We start from the raw sequence: 20,060 nt of genomic DNA on the forward strand, positions 1-20,060 counted from the left end.
TGTCATGTACAGTTCCAGTCCCTGCACAGTGTTGTGTCATGTACAGTTCCATCCCTGCGCAGTGTTGTGTCATGTACAGTTCCACACCCTGCGCAGTGTTGTGTCATGTACAGTTCCATCCTGCACAGTGTTGTGTCACGTACAGTTCCAGACCCTGCACAGTGTTGTGTCATGTACATTTCCAGACCCTGCACGGTGTTGTGTCATGTACATTTCCAGACCCTGCACGGTGTTGTGTCATGTACAGTTCCAGACGCTGCACGGTGTTGTGTCATGTACAGTTCCAGACGCTGCACGGTGTTGTGTCATGTACAGTTCCACACCCTGCACAGTGTTGTTTCATGTACATTTCCCAGTCCTGCACTGTGTTGTGTCATGTGCAGTTCCAGACCCTGCACAGTGTTGTGTCATGTACATTTCCAGACCCTGCACGGTGTTGTGTCATGTACATTTCCAGACCCTGCACGGTGTTGTGTCATGTACATTTCCAGACCCTGCACGGTGTTGTGTCATGTACATTTCCAGACCCTGCACGGTGTTGTGTCATGTACAGTTCCAGACGCTGCACGGTGTTGTGTCATGTACAGTTCCAGTCCCTGCACGGTGTTGTGTCATGTACAGTTCCAGTCCCTGCGCAGTGTTGTGTCATGTACAGTTCCACACCCTGCACAGTGTTGTGTCATGTACAGTTCCATTCCCTGCACAGTGTTCTGTCATGTACAGATCCAGACGCCACGGTGTTGTGTCATGTACAGTTCCAGACCCTGCACAGTGTTGTTTCATGTACATTTCTCAGTCCCTGCACTTGTGTTGTGTCATGTACAGTTCCACACCCTGCACAGCGTTGTGTCATGTACCGTTCCATCCTGCACAGTGTTGTGTCATGCACAGTTCCACACCCTGCACAGTGTTGTGTCATGTACACTTCCACACCCTGCACAATGTTGTGTTAAGTACAGTTCCACACCCTGCATGATGTTGTGTCATGTACAGTTCTAGTCCCTGCATGGTGTTGTGTCACGTACAGTTCCAGACCCTGCACAGTGTTGTGTCATGTACAGTTCCAGACCCTGCACGGTGTTGTGTCATGTACAGTTCCAGACGCTGCACGGTGTTGTGTCATGTACAGTTCCAGACCCTGCACGGTGTTGTGTCATGTACCGTTCCATCCCTGCACATTGTTTTGTCATGTACAGTTCCAGTCCCTGCACGGTGTTGTGCCATTTACAGTTCCAGACTCTGTACAGTGTTGTGCAATGTACAGTTCCAGTCCCTGCACGGTGTTGTGTCATGTACAGTTCCACACCCTGCACAGTGTTGTGTCATGTACAGTTCCACACCCTGCACAGTGTTGTGCCATGTATCGTTCCAGACCCTGCACAGTGTTGTTTCATGTACATTTCCCAGTCCCTGCACTGTGTTGTGTCATGTGCAGTTCCACACCCTGCACAGTGTTGTGTCATGTACACTTCCACACCCTGCACAGTGTTGTGTCATGTACAGTTCCATCCCTGCACAGTGTTGTGTCATATACAGTTCCAGACCCTGCACAGTGTTGTTTCATGTACATTTCTCAGTCCCTGCTCTGTGTTGTGTCATGTACAGTTCCACACCCTGCACAGTGTTGTGTCATGTATCGTTCCATCCTGCACAGTGTTGTGTCATGCACAGTTCCACCCCCTGCACAGTGTTGTGTCATGTACACTTCCACACCCTGCACAGTGTTGTGTCATGTACAGTTCCACACCCTGCATGATGTTGTGTCATGTACAGTTCTAGTCCCTGCATGGTGTTGTGTCACGTACAGTTCCAGACCCTGCACAGTGTTGTGTCATGTACATTTCCAGACCCTGCACGGTGTTGTGTCATGTACAGTTCCAGACGCTGCACGGTGTTGTGTCATGTACAGTTCCAGACGCTGCACGGTGTTGTGTCATGTACCGTTCCATCCCTGCACATTGATTTGTCATGTACAGTTCCAGTCCCTGCATGGTGTTCTGCCATTTACAGTTCCACACCCTGCATGATGTTGTGTCATGTACAGTTCTAGTCCCTGCATGGTGTTGTGTCACGTACAGTTCCAGACCCTGCACAGTGTTGTGTCTTGTACATTTCCAGACCCTGCACGGTGTTGTGTCATGTACAGTTCCAGACGCTGCACAGTGTTGTGTCATGTACAGTTCCAGACGCTGCACGGTGTTGTGTCATGTACAGTTCCGGTCCCTGCACAGTGTTCTGTCATGTACAGATCCAGACCCCACGGTGTTGTGTCATGTACAGTTCCAGTCCCTGCATGGTGTTGTGTCATGTGCAGTTCCAACCCTGCACGGAGTTGTGTCATGTACAGTTCCAGTCCCTGCACAGTGTTGTGTCATGTACAGTTCCAGACGCTGCACGGTGTTGTGTCATGTACAGTTCCAGACCCCACGGTGTTGTATCATGTACAGTACCAGATGCTGTTGTGCAGTTCCACAACCTGCACAGTGTTGTGTCATGTACAGTTCCACACACTGTGCAGTGTTGTGTCATGTACAGTTCCATCCATGCACAGTGTTGTGTCATGTACAGTTCCAGACCCTGCGCAGTGTTGTTTCATGTACATTTCTCAGTCCCTGCACTGTGTTGTGTCATGTACAGTTCCACACCCTGCACAGTGTTGTGTCATGTACAGTTCCATCCTGCACAGTGTTGTGTCATGTACAGTTCCAGACGCTGCACGGTGTTGTGTCATGTAGAGTTCCACACCCTGCATGGTGTTGTGTCATGTACAGTTCCACACCCTGCACAGTGTTGTGTCATGTACAGTTCCAGACTCTGCACAGTGTTGTTTCATGTACATTTCCCAGTCCCTGCACTGTGTTGTGTCATGTACAGTTCCACACCCTGCACAGTGTTGTGTCATGTACACTTCCACACCCTGCACAGTGTTGTGTCATGTACAGTTCCATCCCTGCACAGTGTTGTGTCATGTACAGCTTCACACCCTGTTGTGTCATGTTCAGTTCCAGACCCTGCACGGTGTCGTGTCATGTACAGTTCCAGACCCTGCACAGTGTTGTGTCATGTACATTTCCCAGTCCCTGCACTGTGTTGTGTCATGTACAGTTTCACACCCTGCACAGTGTTGTGTCATGTACAGTTCCACACCCTGCACGGTGTTGTGTCATGTACAGTTCCAGTCCCTGCACTGTGTTGTGTCATGTACAGTTCCAGTCCCTGCACAGTGTTGTGTCATGTACAGTTCCATCCCTGCACGGTGTTGTGTCATGTACAGTTCCAGTCCCTGCACGGTGTTGTGTCATGTACAGTTCCAGACCCTGCACTGTGTTGTGTCATGTACAGTTCCACATCCTGCACGATGTTGTGTCATGTACTGTCTAGTTCCTGCATGGTGTTATGTCATGTACAGTTCCAGACCCTGCACGGTGTTGTGTCATGTACAGTTCCAGACCCTGCACGGGCTTGTGTCATGTACAGTTTCAGTCCCTGCATGGTGTTGTGTCATGTACAGTTCAAGTCCCTGCATGGTGTTGTGTCATGTACAGTTCCAGACCCTGCACAGTGTTGTGTCATGTACAGTTCCATCCCTGCACGGTGTTGTGTCATGTACAATTCCAGTCCCTGCATAGTGTTGTGTCATGTACAGTTCCAGACCCCACGGTGTTGTGTCATGTAAAGTTCCAGATGCTGCACGGTGTTGTGTCATGTACAGTTCCAGTCCCTGCACGGTGTTGTGTCATGTACAGTTCCATCCCTGCACGATGTTGTGTCATGTACAGTTCCAGTCCCTGCACGGTGTTGTGTCATGTACAGTTCCAGACGCTGCACGGTGTTGTGTCATGTACCGTTCCATCCCTGCACATTGTTTTGTCATGTACAGTTCCAGTCCCTGCACGGTGTTGTGTCATGTACAGTTCCAGTCCCTGCACAGTGTTGTGTCATGTACAGTTCCATACCCTGCACGGTGTTGTGTCATGTACAGTTCCAGTCCCTGCAAGGTGTTGTGTCATGTACAGTTCCAGTCCCTGCACAGTGTTGTGTCATGTACAGTTCCAGACGCTGCACGGTGTTGTGTCATGTAGAGTTCCAGTCCCTGCATGGTGTTGTGTCATGTACAGTTCCACACCCTGCACAGTGTTGTGTCATGTACAGTTCCAGACCCTGCACAGTGTTGTTTCATGTACATTTCCCAGTCCCTGCACTGTGTTGTGTCATGTACAGTTCCACACCCTGCACAGTGTTGTGTCATGTACACTTCCACACCCTGCACAGTGTTGTGTCATGTACAGTTCCATCCCTGCACAGTGTTGTGTCATGTACAGTTCCATCCCTGCCCTGTGTTGTGTCATGTACAGTTCCTCACCCTGCACAGTGTTGTGTCATGTACAGTTCCACACCCTGCACAGTGTTGCGTCATGTACAGTTCCATCCCTGCACAGTGTTGTGTCATGTACAGTTCCACACCCGGCACAGTGTTGTGTCATGTACAGTTTCACACCCTGTTGTGTCATGTTCAGTTCCAGACCCTGCACGGTGTTGTGTCATGTACAGTTCCAGTCCCTGCACAGTGTTTTGTCATGTACAGTGCCAGACGCTGCACGGTGTTGTGTCATGTACAGTTCCAGACCCCACGGTGTTGTGTCATGTACAGTTCCAGATGCTGCACGGTGTTGTGTCATGTACAGTTCCAGTCCCTGCACGGTGTTGTGTCATGTACAGTTCCAGTACCTGCACAGTGTTGTGTCATGTACAGTTCCATACCCTGCACGGTGTTGTGTCATGTACAGTTCCAGACCCTGCACAGTGTTGTGTCATGTACAGTTCCATCCCTGCACGGTGTTGTGTCATGTACAATTCCAGTACCTGCACAGTGTTGTGTCATGTACAGTGCCAGACGCTGCACGGTGTTGTGTCATGTACAGTTCCAGACCCCACGGTGTTGTGTCATGTACAATTCCAGTACCTGCACAGTGTTGTGTCATGTACAGTGCCAGATGCTGCACGGTGTTGTGTCATGTACAGTTCCAGTCCCTGCACGGTGTTGTGTCATGTACAGTTCCAGGCCCTGCACGGTGTTGTGTCATGTACAGTTTCAGTCCCTGCATGGTGTTGTGTCATGTACAGTTCAAGTCCCTGCATGGTGTTGTGTCATGTACAGTTCCAGACCCTGCACAGTGTTGTGTCATGTACAGTTCCATCCCTGCACAGTGTTGTGTCATGTACAATTCCAGTCCCTGCACAGTGTTGTGTCATGTACAGTGCCAGACGCTGCACGGTGTTGTGTCATGTACAGTTCCAGACCCCACGGTGTTGTGTCATGTACAGTTCCAGATGCTGCTCGGTGTTGTGTCATGTACAGTTCCAGTCCCTGCACGGTGTTGTGTCATGTACAGTTCCATCCCTGCACGGTGTTGTGTCATGTACAGTTCCATCCCTGCACGGTGTTGTGTCATGTACAGTTCCAGACCCTGCAAGGTGTTGTGTCATGTACAGTTCCATCCCTGCACGGTGTTGTGTCATGTACAGTTCCAGTCCCTGAACGGTGTTGTGTCATGTACAGTTCCAGACGCTGCACGGTGTTGTGTCATGTACAGTTCCAGTCCCTGCAAGGTGTTGTGTCATGTACAGTTCCAGTCCCTGCACAGTGTTGTGTCATGTACAGTTCCAGACGCTGCACGGTGTTGTGTCATGTAGAGTTCCAGTCCCTGCATGGTGTTGTGTCATGTACAGTTCCACACCCTGCACAGTGTTGTGTCATGTACAGTTCCAGACCCTGCACACTGTTGTTTCATGTACATTTCCCAGTCCCTGCACTGTGTTGTGTCATGTACAGTTCCACACCCTGCACAGTGTTGTGTCATGTACACTTCCACACCCTGCACAGTGTTTTGTCATGTACAGTTCCATCCCTGCACAGTGTTGTGTCATGTACAGTTCCATCCCTGCACTGTGTTGTGTCATGTACAGTTCCTCACCCTGCACAGTGTTGTGTCATGCACAGTTCCACACCCTGCACAGTGTTGTGTCATGTACACTTCCACACCCTGCACAGTGTTGTGTCATGTACAGTTCCACACCCTGCATGATGTTGTGTCATGTACAGTTCTAGTCCCTGCATGGTGTTGTGTCACGTACAGTTCCAGACCCTGCACAGTGTTGTGTCATGTACAGTTCCAGACCCTGCACGGTGTTGTGTCATGTACAGTTCCAGACGCTGCACGGTGTTGTGTCATGTACAGTTCCAGACCCTGCACGGTGTTGTGTCATGTACCGTTCCATCCCTGCACATTGTTTTGTCATGTACAGTTCCAGTCCCTGCACGGTGTTGTGCCATTTACAGTTCCAGACTCTGTACAGTGTTGTGCCATGTACAGTTCCAGTCCCTGCACGGTGTTGTGTCATGTACAGTTCCACACCCTGCACAGTGTTGTGTCATGTACAGTTCCACACCCTGCACAGTGTTGTGCCATGTATCGTTCCAGACCCTGCACAGTGTTGTTTCATGTACATTTCCCAGTCCCTGCACTGTGTTGTGTCATGTGCAGTTCCACACCCTGCACAGTGTTGTGTCATGTACACTTCCACACCCTGCACAGTGTTGTGTCATGTACAGTTCCATCCCTGCACAGTGTTGTGTCATATACAGTTCCAGACCCTGCACAGTGTTGTTTCATGTACATTTCTCAGTCCCTGCTCTGTGTTGTGTCATGTACAGTTCCACACCCTGCACAGTGTTGTGTCATGTACAGTTCCATCCTGCACAGTGTTGTGTCATGCACAGTTCCACCCCCTGCACAGTGTTGTGTCATGTACACTTCCACACCCTGCACAGTGTTGTGTCATGTACAGTTCCACACCCTGCATGATGTTGTGTCATGTACAGTTCTAGTCCCTGCATGGTGTTGTGTCACGTACAGTTCCAGACCCTGCACAGTGTTGTGTCATGTACATTTCCAGACCCTGCACGGTGTTGTGTCATGTACAGTTCCAGACGCTGCACGGTGTTGTGTCATGTACAGTTCCAGACGCTGCACGGTGTTGTGTCATGTACCGTTCCATCCCTGCACATTGATTTGTCATGTACAGTTCCAGTCCCTGCATGGTGTTCTGCCATTTACAGTTCCACACCCTGCATGATGTTGTGTCATGTACAGTTCTAGTCCCTGCATGGTGTTGTGTCACGTACAGTTCCAGACCCTGCACAGTGTTGTGTCTTGTACATTTCCAGACCCTGCACGGTGTTGTGTCATGTACAGTTCCAGACGCTGCACAGTGTTGTGTCATGTACAGTTCCAGACGCTGCACGGTGTTGTGTCATGTACAGTTCCAGTCCCTGCACAGTGTTCTGTCATGTACAGATCCAGACCCCACGGTGTTGTGTCATGTACAGTTCCAGTCCCTGCATGGTGTTGTGTCATGTGCAGTTCCAACCCTGCACGGAGTTGTGTCATGTACAGTTCCAGTCCCTGCACAGTGTTGTGTCATGTACAGTTCCAGACGCTGCACGGTGTTGTGTCATGTACAGTTCCAGACCCCACGGTGTTGTATCATGTACAGTACCAGATGCTGTTGTGCAGTTCCACAACCTGCACAGTGTTGTGTCATGTACAGTTCCACACACTGTGCAGTGTTGTGTCATGTACAGTTCCATCCATGCACAGTGTTGTGTCATGTACAGTTCCAGACCCTGCGCAGTGTTGTTTCATGTACATTTCTCAGTCCCTGCACTGTGTTGTGTCATGTACAGTTCCACACCCTGCACAGTGTTGTGTCATGTACAGTTCCATCCTGCACAGTGTTGTGTCATGTACAGTTCCAGACGCTGCACGGTGTTGTGTCATGTAGAGTTCCAGTCCCTGCATGGTGTTGTGTCATGTACAGTTCCACACCCTGCACAGTGTTGTGTCATGTACAGTTCCAGACCCTGCACAGTGTTGTTTCATGTACATTTCCCAGTCCCTGCACTGTGTTGTGTCATGTACAGTTCCACACCCTGCACAGTGTTGTGTCATGTACACTTCCACACCCTGCACAGTGTTGTGTCATGTACAGTTCCATCCCTGCACAGTGTTGTGTCATGTACAGCTTCACACCCTGTTGTGTCATGTTCAGTTCCAGACCCTGCACGGTGTCGTGTCATGTACAGTTCCAGACCCTGCACAGTGTTGTGTCATGTACATATCCCAGTCCCTGCACTGTGTTGTGTCATGTACAGTTTCACACCCTGCACAGTGTTGTGTCATGTACAGTTCCACACCCTGCACGGTGTTGTGTCATGTACAGTTCCAGTCCCTGCACTGTGTTGTGTCATGTACAGTTCCAGTCCCTGCACAGTGTTGTGTCATGTACAGTTCCATCCCTGCACGGTGTTGTGTCATGTACAGTTCCAGTCCCTGCACGGTGTTGTGTCATGTACAGTTCCAGACCCTGCACTGTGTTGTGTCATGTACAGTTCCACATCCTGCACGATGTTGTGTCATGTACTGTCTAGTTCCTGCATGGTGTTATGTCATGTACAGTTCCAGACCCTGCACGGTGTTGTGTCATGTACAGTTCCAGACCCTGCACGGGCTTGTGTCATGTACAGTTTCAGTCCCTGCATGGTGTTGTGTCATGTACAGTTCAAGTCCCTGCATGGTGTTGTGTCATGTACAGTTCCAGACCCTGCACAGTGTTGTGTCATGTACAGTTCCATCCCTGCACGGTGTTGTGTCATGTACAATTCCAGTCCCTGCATAGTGTTGTGTCATGTACAGTTCCAGACCCCACGGTGTTGTGTCATGTAAAGTTCCAGATGCTGCACGGTGTTGTGTCATGTACAGTTCCAGTCCCTGCACGGTGTTGTGTCATGTACAGTTCCATCCCTGCACGGTGTTGTGTCATGTACAGTTCCAGTCCCTGCACGGTGTTGTGTCATGTACAGTTCCAGACGCTGCACGGTGTTGTGTCATGTACCGTTCCATCCCTGCACATTGTTTTGTCATGTACAGTTCCAGTCCCTGCACGGTGTTGTGTCATGTACAGTTCCAGTCCCTGCACAGTGTTGTGTCATGTACAGTTCCATACCCTGCACGGTGTTGTGTCATGTACAGTTCCAGTCCCTGCAAGGTGTTGTGTCATGTACAGTTCCAGTCCCTGCACAGTGTTGTGTCATGTACAGTTCCAGACGCTGCACGGTGTTGTGTCATGTAGAGTTCCAGTCCCTGCATGGTGTTGTGTCATGTACAGTTCCACACCCTGCACAGTGTTGTGTCATGTACAGTTCCAGACCCTGCACAGTGTTGTTTCATGTACATTTCCCAGTCCCTGCACTGTGTTGTGTCATGTACAGTTCCACACCCTGCACAGTGTTGTGTCATGTACACTTCCACACCCTGCACAGTGTTGTGTCATGTACAGTTCCATCCCTGCACAGTGTTGTGTCATGTACAGTTCCATCCCTGCACTGTGTTGTGTCATGTACAGTTCCTCACCCTGCACAGTGTTGTGTCATGTACAGTTCCACACCCTGCACAGTGTTGCGTCATGTACAGTTCCATCCCTGCACAGTGTTGTGTCATGTACAGTTCCACACCCGGCACAGTGTTGTGTCATGTACAGTTTCACACCCTGTTGTGTCATGTTCAGTTCCAGACCCTGCACGGTGTTGTGTCATGTACAGTTCCAGTCCCTGCACAGTGTTTTGTCATGTACAGTGCCAGACGCTGCACGGTGTTGTGTCATGTACAGTTCCAGACCCCACGGTGTTGTGTCATGTACAGTTCCAGATGCTGCACGGTGTTGTGTCATGTACAGTTCCAGTCCCTGCACGGTGTTGTGTCATGTACAGTTCCAGTCCCTGCACAGTGTTGTGTCATGTACAGTTCCATACCCTGCACGGTGTTGTGTCATGTACAGTTCCAGACCCTGCACAGTGTTGTGTCATGTACAGTTCCATCCCTGCACGGTGTTGTGTCATGTACAATTCCAGTCCCTGCACAGTGTTGTGTCATGTACAGTGCCAGACGCTGCACGGTGTTGTGTCATGTACAGTTCCAGACCCCACGGTGTTGTGTCATGTACAGTTCCAGATGCTGCACGGTGTTGTGTCATGTACAGTTCCAGTCCCTGCACGGTGTTGTGTCATGTACAGTTCCAGGCCCTGCACGGTGTTGTGTCATGTACAGTTTCAGTCCCTGCATGGTGTTGTGTCATGTACAGTTCAAGTCCCTGCATGGTGTTGTGTCATGTACAGTTCCAGACCCTGCACAGTGTTGTGTCATGTACAGTTCCATCCCTGCACAGTGTTGTGTCATGTACAATTCCAGTCCCTGCACAGTGTTGTGTCATGTACAGTGCCAGACGCTGCACGGTGTTGTGTCATGTACAGTTCCAGACCCCACGGTGTTGTGTCATGTACAGTTCCAGATGCTGCTCGGTGTTGTGTCATGTACAGTTCCAGTCCCTGCACGGTGTTGTGTCATGTACAGTTCCATCCCTGCACGGTGTTGTGTCATGTACAGTTCCATCCCTGCACGGTGTTGTGTCATGTACAGTTCCAGACCCTGCACGGTGTTGTGTCATGTACAGTTCCATCCCTGCACGGTGTTGTGTCATGTACAGTTCCAGTCCCTGAACGGTGTTGTGTCATGTACAGTTCCAGACGCTGCACGGTGTTGTGTCATGTACAGTTCCAGTCCCTGCAAGGTGTTGTGTCATGTACAGTTCCAGTCCCTGCACAGTGTTGTGTCATGTACAGTTCCAGACGCTGCACGGTGTTGTGTCATGTAGAGTTCCAGTCCCTGCATGGTGTTGTGTCATGTACAGTTCCACACCCTGCACAGTGTTGTGTCATGTACAGTTCCAGACCCTGCACACTGTTGTTTCATGTACATTTCCCAGTCCCTGCACTGTGTTGTGTCATGTACAGTTCCACACCCTGCACAGTGTTGTGTCATGTACACTTCCACACCCTGCACAGTGTTTTGTCATGTACAGTTCCATCCCTGCACAGTGTTGTGTCATGTACAGTTCCATCCCTGCACTGTGTTGTGTCATGTACAGTTCCTCACCCTGCACAGTGTTGTGTCATGTACAGTTCCACACCCTGCACAATGTTGTGTCATGTACAGTTCCATCCCTGCACAGTGTTGTGTCATGTACAGTTCCACACCCGGCACAGTGTTGTGTCATGTACAGTTTCACACCCTGTTGTGTCATGTTCAGTTCCACACCCTGCACGGTGTTGTGTCATGTACAGTTCCACACCCTGCACGGTGTTGTGTCATGTACAGTTCCAGTCCCTGCACTGTGTTCTGTCATGTACAGTTCCAGTCCCTGCACAGTGTTGTGTCATGTACAGTTCCATACCCTGCACGGTGTTGTGTCATGTACAGTTCCAGACCCTGCACAGTGTTGTGTCATGTACAGTTCCAACCCTGCACGGTGTTGTGTCATGTACAGTTCCAGTCCCTGCACAGTGTTGTGTCATGTACAGTGCCAGACGCTGCACGGTGTTGTGTCATGTACAGTTCCAGACCCCACGGTGTTGTGTCATGTACAGTTCCAGATGCTGCACGGTGTTGTGTCATGTACAGTTCCAGTCCCTGCACGGTGTTGTGTCATGTACAGTTCCAGTCCCTGCACAGTGTTGTGTCATGTACAGTTCCATACCCTGCACGGTGTTGTGTCATGTACAGTTCCAGACCCTGCACAGTGTTGTGTCATGTACAGTTCCAGACGCTGCACGGTGTTGTGTCATGTAGAGTTCCAGTCCCTGCATGGTGTTGTGTCATGTACAGTTCCACACCCTGCACAGTGTTGTGTCATGTACACTTCCACACCCTGCACAGTGTTGTTTCATGTACATTTCCCAGTCCCTGCACTGTGTTGTGTCATGTACAGTTCCACACCCTGCACAGTGTTGTGTCATGTACACTTCCACACCCTGCACAGTGTTGTGTCATGTACAGTTCCATCCCTGCACAGTGTTGTGTCATGTACAGTTCCATCCCTGCACTGTGTTGTGTCATGTACAGTTCCTCACCCTGCACAGTGTTGTGTCATGTACAGTTCCACACCCTGCACAGTGTTGTGTCATGTACAGTTCCATCCCTGCACAGTGTTGTGTCATGTACAGTTCCACACCCGGCACAGTGTTGTGTCATGTACAGTTTCACACCCTGTTGTGTCTTGTTCAGTTCCAGACCCTGCACGGTGTTGTGTCATGTACAGTTCCACACCCTGCACGGTGTTCTGTCATGTACAGTTCCAGTCCCTGCACAGTGTTGTGTCATGTACAGTTCCATACCCTGCACGGTGTTGTGTCATGTACAGTTCCAGACCCTGCACAGTGTTGTGTCATGTACAGTTCCATCCCTGCACGGTGTTGTGTCATGTACAGTTCCAGTCCCTGCACAGTGTTTTGTCATGTACAGTGCCAGACGCTGCACGGTGTTGTGTCATGTACAGTTCCAGACCCTGCACAGTGTTGTGTCATGTACAGTTCCAGACGCTGCACGGTGTTGTGTCATGTAGAGTTCCAGTCCCTGCATGGTGTTGTGTCATGTACAGTTCCATACCCTGCACAGTGTTGTGTCATGTACAGTTCCACACCCTGCACAGTGTTGTTTCATGTACATTTCCCAGTCCCTGCACTGTGTTGTGTCATGTACAGTTCCACACCCTGCACAGTGTTGTGTCATGTACACTTCCACACCCTGCACAGTGTTGTGTCATGTACAGTTCCATCCCTGCACAGTGTTGTGTCATGTACAGTTCCATCCCTGCACGGTGTTGTGTCATGTACAGTTCCTCACCCTGCACAGTGTTGTGTCATGTACAGTTCCACACCCTGCACAGTGTTGTGTCATGTACAGTTCCATCCCTGCACAGTGTTGTGTCATGTACAGTTCCACACCCGGCACAGTGTTGTGTCATGTACAGTTTCACACCCTGTTGTGTCTTGTTCAGTTCCAGACCCTGCACGGTGTTGTGTCATGTACAGTTCCACACCCTGCACGGTGTTCTGTCATGTACAGTTCCAGTCCCTGCACAGTGTTGTGTCATGTACAGTTCCATACCCTGCACGGTGTTGTGTCATGTACAGTTCCATCCCTGCACGGTGTTGTGTCATGTACAGTTCCAGTCCCTGCACAGTGTTTTGTCATGTACAGTGCCAGACGCTGCACGGTGTTGTGTCATGTACAGTTCCAGACCCCACGGTGTTGTGTCATGTACAGTTCCAGATGCTGCACGGTGTTGTGTCATGTACAGTTCCAGTCCCTGCACGGTGTTGTGTCATGTACAGTTCCATACCCTGCACGGTGTTGTGTCATGTACAGTTCCATACCCTGCACGGTGTTGTGTCATGTACAGTTCCAGACCCTGCACAGTGTTGTGTCATGTACAGTTCCATCCCTGCACGGTGTTGTGTCATGTACAATTCCAGTCCCTGCACAGTGTTGTGTCATGTACAGTGCCAGACGCTGCACGGTGTTGTGTCATGTACAGTTCCAGACCCCACGGTGTTGTGTCATGTACAGTTCCAGATGCTGCACGGTGTTGTGTCATGTACAGTTCCAGTCCCTGCACGGTGTTGTGTCATGTACAGTTCCAGTCCCTGCACGGTGTTGTGTCATGTACAGTTTCAGTCCCTGCATGGTGTTGTGTCATGTACAGTTCAAGTCCCTGCATGGTGTTGTGTCATGTACAGTTCCAGACCCTGCACAGTGTTGTGTCATGTACAGTTCCATCCCTGCACGGTGTTGTGTCATGTACAGTTCCATCCCTGCACGGTGTTGTGTCATGTACAGTTCCAGACCCTGCACGGTGTTGTGTCATGTACAGTTCCATCCCTGCACGGTGTTGTGTCATGTACAGTTCCAGTCCCTGAACGGTGTTGTGTCATGTACAGTTCCAGACGCTGCACGGTGTTGTGTCATGTACAGTTCCAGACCCTGCACGGTGTTGTGTCATGTACAGTTTCAGACTCTGCACAGTGTTGTGTCATGTACAGTTCCAGTCCCTGCACGGTGTTGTGTCATGTAGAGTTCCAGTCCCTGCATGGTGTTGTGTCATGTACAGTTCCAGTCCCTGCACGGTGTTGTGTCATGTACAGTTCCAGTCCCTGCATGGTGTTGTGTCATGTACAGTTCCAGTCCCTGCACGGTGTTGTGTCATGTACAGTTCCAGTCCCTGCAAGGTGCTGTGTCATGTACAGTTCCAGTCCCTGCACGGTGTTGTGTCATGTAGAGTTCCAGTCCCTGCACGGTGTTGTGTCATGTAGAGTTCCAGTCCCTGCATGGTGTTGTGTCATGTACAGTTCCAGTCCCTGCACGGTGTTGTGTCATGTACAGTTCCAGTCCCTGCAAGGTGTTGTGTCATGTACAGTTCCAGTCCCTGCACGGTGTTGTGTCATGTACAGTTCCAGACGCTGCACGGTGTTGTGTCATGTAGAGTTCCAGTCCCTGCATGGTGTTGTGTCATGTACAGTTCCACACCCTGCACAGTGTTGTGTCATGTACACTTCCACACCCTGCACAGTGTTGTTTCATGTACATTTCCCAGTCCCTGCACTGTGTTGTGTCATGTACAGTTCCACACCCTGCACAGTGTTGTGTCATGTACACTTCCACACCCTGCACAGTGTTTTGTCATGTACAGTTCCATCCCTGCACAGTGTTGTGTCATGTACAGTTCCATCCCTGCACTGTGTTGTGTCATGTACAGTTCCTCACCCTGCACAGTGTTGTGTCATGTACAGTTCCACACCCTGCACAGTGTTGTGTCATGTACAGTTCCATCCCTGCACAGTGTTGTGTCATGTACAGTTCCACACCCTGCACAGTGTTGTGTCATGTACACTTCCACACCCTGCACAGTGTTTTGTCATGTACAGTTCCATCCCTGCACAGTGTTGTGTCATGTACAGTTCCATCCCTGCACTGTGTTGTGTCATGTACAGTTCCTCACCCTGCACAGTGTTGTGTCATGTACAGTTCCACACCCTGCACAGTGTTGTGTCATGTACAGTTCCACACCCTGCACAGTGTTGTGTCATGTACAGTTCCACACCCGGCACAGTGTTGTGTCATGTACAGTTCCACACCCTGCACAGTGTTGTTTCATGAACCGTTCCAGTCCCTGCATGGTGTTGTGTCATGTACAGTTCCACACCCTGCACAGTGTTGTGTCATGTACAGTTCCAGACTCTGCACAGTGTTTTTTCATGTACTGTTCCAGACTCTGTACAGGTTTGTGCCATGTACAGTTCCAGACCCTGCACAGTGTTGTGCCATGTACAGTTCCGCACCCTGCACAGTCTTGTTTCATGTACAGTTCCAGTCCCTGCACGGTGTTGTGTCATGTACCGTTCCAGTCTCTGCATGGTGTTGCGTCATGTACAGTTCCACACCCTGCACAGTGTTGTGCCATGTACAGTTCCACACGCTGCACAGTGTTGTTTCATGAACCGTTCCAGTCCCTGCACGGTGTTGTGTCATGTACAGTTCCACACCCTGCACAGTGTTGTGTCATGTACAGTTCCAGACTCTGCACAGTGTTTTTCATGTACTGTTCCAGACTCTGTCCAGGTTTGTGCTATGTACAGTTCCAGACCCTGCACAGTGTTGTGCCATGTACAGTTCCACACCCTGCACAGTCTTGTTTCATGTACAGTTCCAGACCCTGCACGGTGTTGTGTCATGTACAGTTCCACACCCTGCACAGTGTTGTGTCATGTACAGTTCCAGACTCTGCACAGTGTTGTGTCATGTACAGTTCCATACCCTGCACAGTATTGTGTCATGTGCAGTTCCAGACCCTGCGCAGTGTTGTTTCATGTACAGTTCCACACCCGGCATGGTGTTGTATCATGTACAGTTCCAGTCCCTACACTGTGTTGTGTCATGTACAGTTCCACACCCTTCACGGTGTTGTATCATGTACCGTTCCAGAATGTGAATGTGCACCGACCAGGACTGACATCAAAATCGGAATAGACGGCAAATGTGGGAGTTGGAAAAAATGGACAGAGTCTGGCCAACCGTAGCCCGATTGAAACCCTCCCCTCATTACCTCCAGGCCCAATCCCATGCCCCAACTTCCCCAGATCAATCCTCTTTCTCTTCCTGAGGATATTTGTTTCCTCTCTGCTGTGGAGTTTCAGGCTGCAGAGTGACCATCTCTCTATATCTGCTATCCATAATACTCAACATCTCCTGGATGCTCCACAATGTCTACAGGCATCGCTCCTGCTCCGAAATCCAGGCATCCAGGAGCTGCAGTGGGAGATACTTCCTACACACTGATTGGTCCCAGGAGATAACTCTCCTCCTGACACTCCACAATTTGAGTTGCACAAGTCAGGAGTTAGATGGGAAACTCCCCACTTCCCTGGATGGGTGCAGCTCCAACAATATTGAAGCCATTTGATACATTCCAGGACAAAGTTGCCCACTTGTTTGGCACCATTTCCATGATCCTAAACATTCTATCCTCAACGTACAGTGGCACCAATGTGGACCATCTACAAGATGCCTTGCAGTACCTCACCAAGTGACAGTACATCCGACAATACCTTCCAAACCTGCGACATTTAATACTGTGAAATACAGGGAACACAAATGCCATACAAACACTATCATCTGCAATTTCCTCTTCAATCCTCATACTAACCTGACCACTTTCCTTCAGTTTCACCAGGTCACAACCCGGGAATTACCTTCCCAACATCATTCTGGGTGTCTCTTCATCACACGGACTGCAGCCGTTCAAGAAGGAAGCTCACCACTGCCTTTTCACAGGCAATTAAGATGGACATGATATTCTGGCTGAGCTGGGATAAAGGGGCCAACAGCGATGAGGTTCATGTCACAATCTGAGTAATGGAACTTTATTTAAATACAAGAATCAGAGACCATATCTCCTGAGAAGGTATTCAAATACCCCAAATCTCAAATGGTTCAACCACAAGTATATTGAATTTCATGTTTTTGCCCATTTAAATACATTTATTGTACGATTTTCTGTTCTATTGGGATGTGCAGTTAAAATTCGCCCTTTGTTGCTGTTTTTAGTTTATTGTCCAAGTACATTGGTGACCTGGCGCCAACGTTTCTGATGAGATTTTGAGTGAGCATGCAATAACTGTGTTCAGAAACAAATTTGGACAAAATCTGCTCTTGAGCATTCATTGTTTGAAATGTTGTCCCTCAGCACATTTCTGGTCATACTTCCAGATCCATTGCAAAATTCAGTGAAGTTCCAGAAAATAGAAAAAGGGGTGAAGCCATTCAGCCCATCAGTCAGATTGGGGCTGATCTGTATTTTAATTATGGAACTACCCATTTTCCAGAATCCTTCAGAACCTCTATGCATTCACAGTGACTCATTGTTGCCGGGAATCCAGGGTTTCCCTAGAGTTGTGCCCTTTTGTTTGTGACTAGCACTGCAGCATTGTAACACATAATCCCACTGGCCCTTCTCAGTATCCACAGCCAATCCTGCAGAGACTCCCCAGATCTATAACCAACCATCCACCGGTATCATCCTCATTGTGCATCATCAGTTTACCAGTTTCCATTCATTGACAAACAAATGAAGAGGTGAGGTGACCTTTGTTTTATTCACACAGGGGCTGTGGGTGTTCCTGGCTGGGCCTGCATGGATTACGCATTCTTTATTGCCCCTGAGAATGTGGTGATGAGCTCACTTCTTGAACTGTTACAGTTCATTCAGTGCAGTTGACCACGCACTGCTGTTAGGGAGGGAAATCCAGGATACTGACACACTGGAGGAGCGGTGAATGGAAGGGAGCTTGCAGGTCATTATGTTCACCTGCATTTGTTGCCCTTGAGCTTTTGGTGTTTTGCAGTCATTGATTTGGAAGGTGTTGTCATAGAGTCATAGAGATTTACAGCATAGAAACAGGCCTTTCAACCCATCATATTAATCATAATTCTAGAAATGACAATGGACCCAGCACCACCCCCTGAGGCACATCACTGGTCATGGGTCTCCAGGTTGGAAAACAGCCCTGCACCACCACCCTTCTCTCTTCAATTGTATCCAACTGGTCAGCTCTTCCTGGATCCTGTGAAATGTAACCTTATTCATCAACCCACCTTATCAAAGGCCTTGCTAAAGTCCTTCAATAAAACTCAGTTAAATTTGTGAGATTCAATTTTCTGTGCACAAAGCGATTCTGACTTTCACAAGTGAGTCCTTACCTCTCCAAATGCCTGTACATCCTGTCTGTCTAAATCCCCTTTAACACGGTACCCACAAGAGATGTTCGGATCTTCAATCTGAAGTTCCCAGGCATTTCCCTGTGGCCTTTCTTAAATAATTGTCCAAGATTAGCCACACTCCAACCTCTTGGCACTCCACCCACGGCTATCGCTGACACAAATATCTGTGCTAGGGGCCCCACAATTTGCTCCCAGGTCTCCCAAATGGCCTTGGGATAGACTTCATAAGATCCTGGGGATTTATCTACCTTAATGTGTTTTAAGATGTTAGGAACCTCCTCTTCTGTAATGTGTATTCTCTTTCAGACCATTGAAAGAGCCATGTAATAATCGATTGGGAAGTGTAATTATCTCAGCTTGACGAGAAGAATTAAATTGTATAGGGTACAGAGAGGGATATCATTTACTGAAGGATGCTCAGGAAATTTTGTAAATGAGTATTTTGAGCATTAGGTTTTGCATCACAACATAATGTTAAGTTTACTGATGGGAGTAAGTTGGGTGTGAGTGCAAGCTGTGAGGAAGAAACAAAGAATCTGCAAAGAGATTTAGACAGTCACAGTGAGTGAATAACAAGTTGGAGTTTCACTGGGAACTTTAATGTTGATTGTTTTAAAGCAGTTTGTTTATAAATGAATGTGAGATGGAAATATTGAACAATAATTTTGTTGCAGTGCTACATTGCAATGTTAAATTTGTTGGAAATGAAAGAGTGTAAGCAACTTGGTTAAAGCTCAAGACTGAAAGGAAAACGGTGTCTTAAGCAAAGAGAAATCTGTATCAATCGTCTACTTTTGCAACTGAGCCTCACAAAACATCATTGTCCTGTAAAAAAAGGAATAATCACAAATTCAAGATTTTGTCAACGTGTGACAAGATCTCCCTTTCTGCTTTTACAGGTTGACAAATATTTAAGCGTCTCTCCTGTTCAAACCAGACAGTGCACTTCAACAAACATAGATTGTCTTAATGTACAACTCGGATGGTCACTCACAAGGAATGGAACAAATGAGGACAATTAAAATCCACATCATTTTATTCAAAAGATCAGCTCAGTTCTTGATGTCAGTCTCTCAGCTCTTGTTTCTCACATTGTGGTAAGTGTGAACTGCAATGTCTACAAGAAGTTAAATGAGGAAGAGGATATAAGAAGCCAGCTGCTGAAACTACAGGAAGCTAGAGGGTGTGAACTGACCCTGAAGGAGAGCTTCCTGTCAGTTGTATTTAAAAGAAGAACAAAATTAACTTTCATTAAATGAACAAAGAATCCTGAAATCAAAATGGTGAAGGAATCAGATGCTATGGGCAATGGTGACCCAAGTTCATTATTTATCCTGAATTAGAATTAGAATTCGGTTTTATTGTCATGTGTGCTCAAGTACAAAAGTATAGGGGTCCACTGAAAAGTGTACGATGTTGCCATGCACAATGTCATCTTAGGGACAAAGTGTATCATTATAAAACTCAGGGGCTAAAATAGATTAGTTCCAAAAATAAAGAAATAAAGGAAAAAGCTAAAAGTTCTACATGACAGTTCTTCATTGTATATGTTAGGGAAATAGAGAGATAAAGTTAAAAGATAGACATTACAGTCCTTCTATAGCCTGCAGTCGCTCCATGTTGGGGGATTCCACATGTCGTCTCTCTCTCTCGCTATCTCTCTCTCTCTCTCCTCACACTGAGCTGATTCCAGTCAGAGAAGAAAAATGCTGACCATCATTTGTGACACGGTCCCTGCTCCGGCACCCTCACCCACCGCCCAATCCGCACTCGTCCTGCCGCCACCCACTGCCCACTCCCCTCTATCCAGGCTCACTCCCCTCTATTCCA

Source organism: Chiloscyllium plagiosum, unplaced genomic scaffold (genome assembly GCF_037043375.1).
Source record: "Chiloscyllium plagiosum isolate Xiang-an unplaced genomic scaffold, Cpla_swu_hap1 HiC_scaffold_26, whole genome shotgun sequence".
NCBI lineage: Eukaryota > Metazoa > Chordata > Chondrichthyes > Orectolobiformes > Hemiscylliidae > Chiloscyllium > Chiloscyllium plagiosum.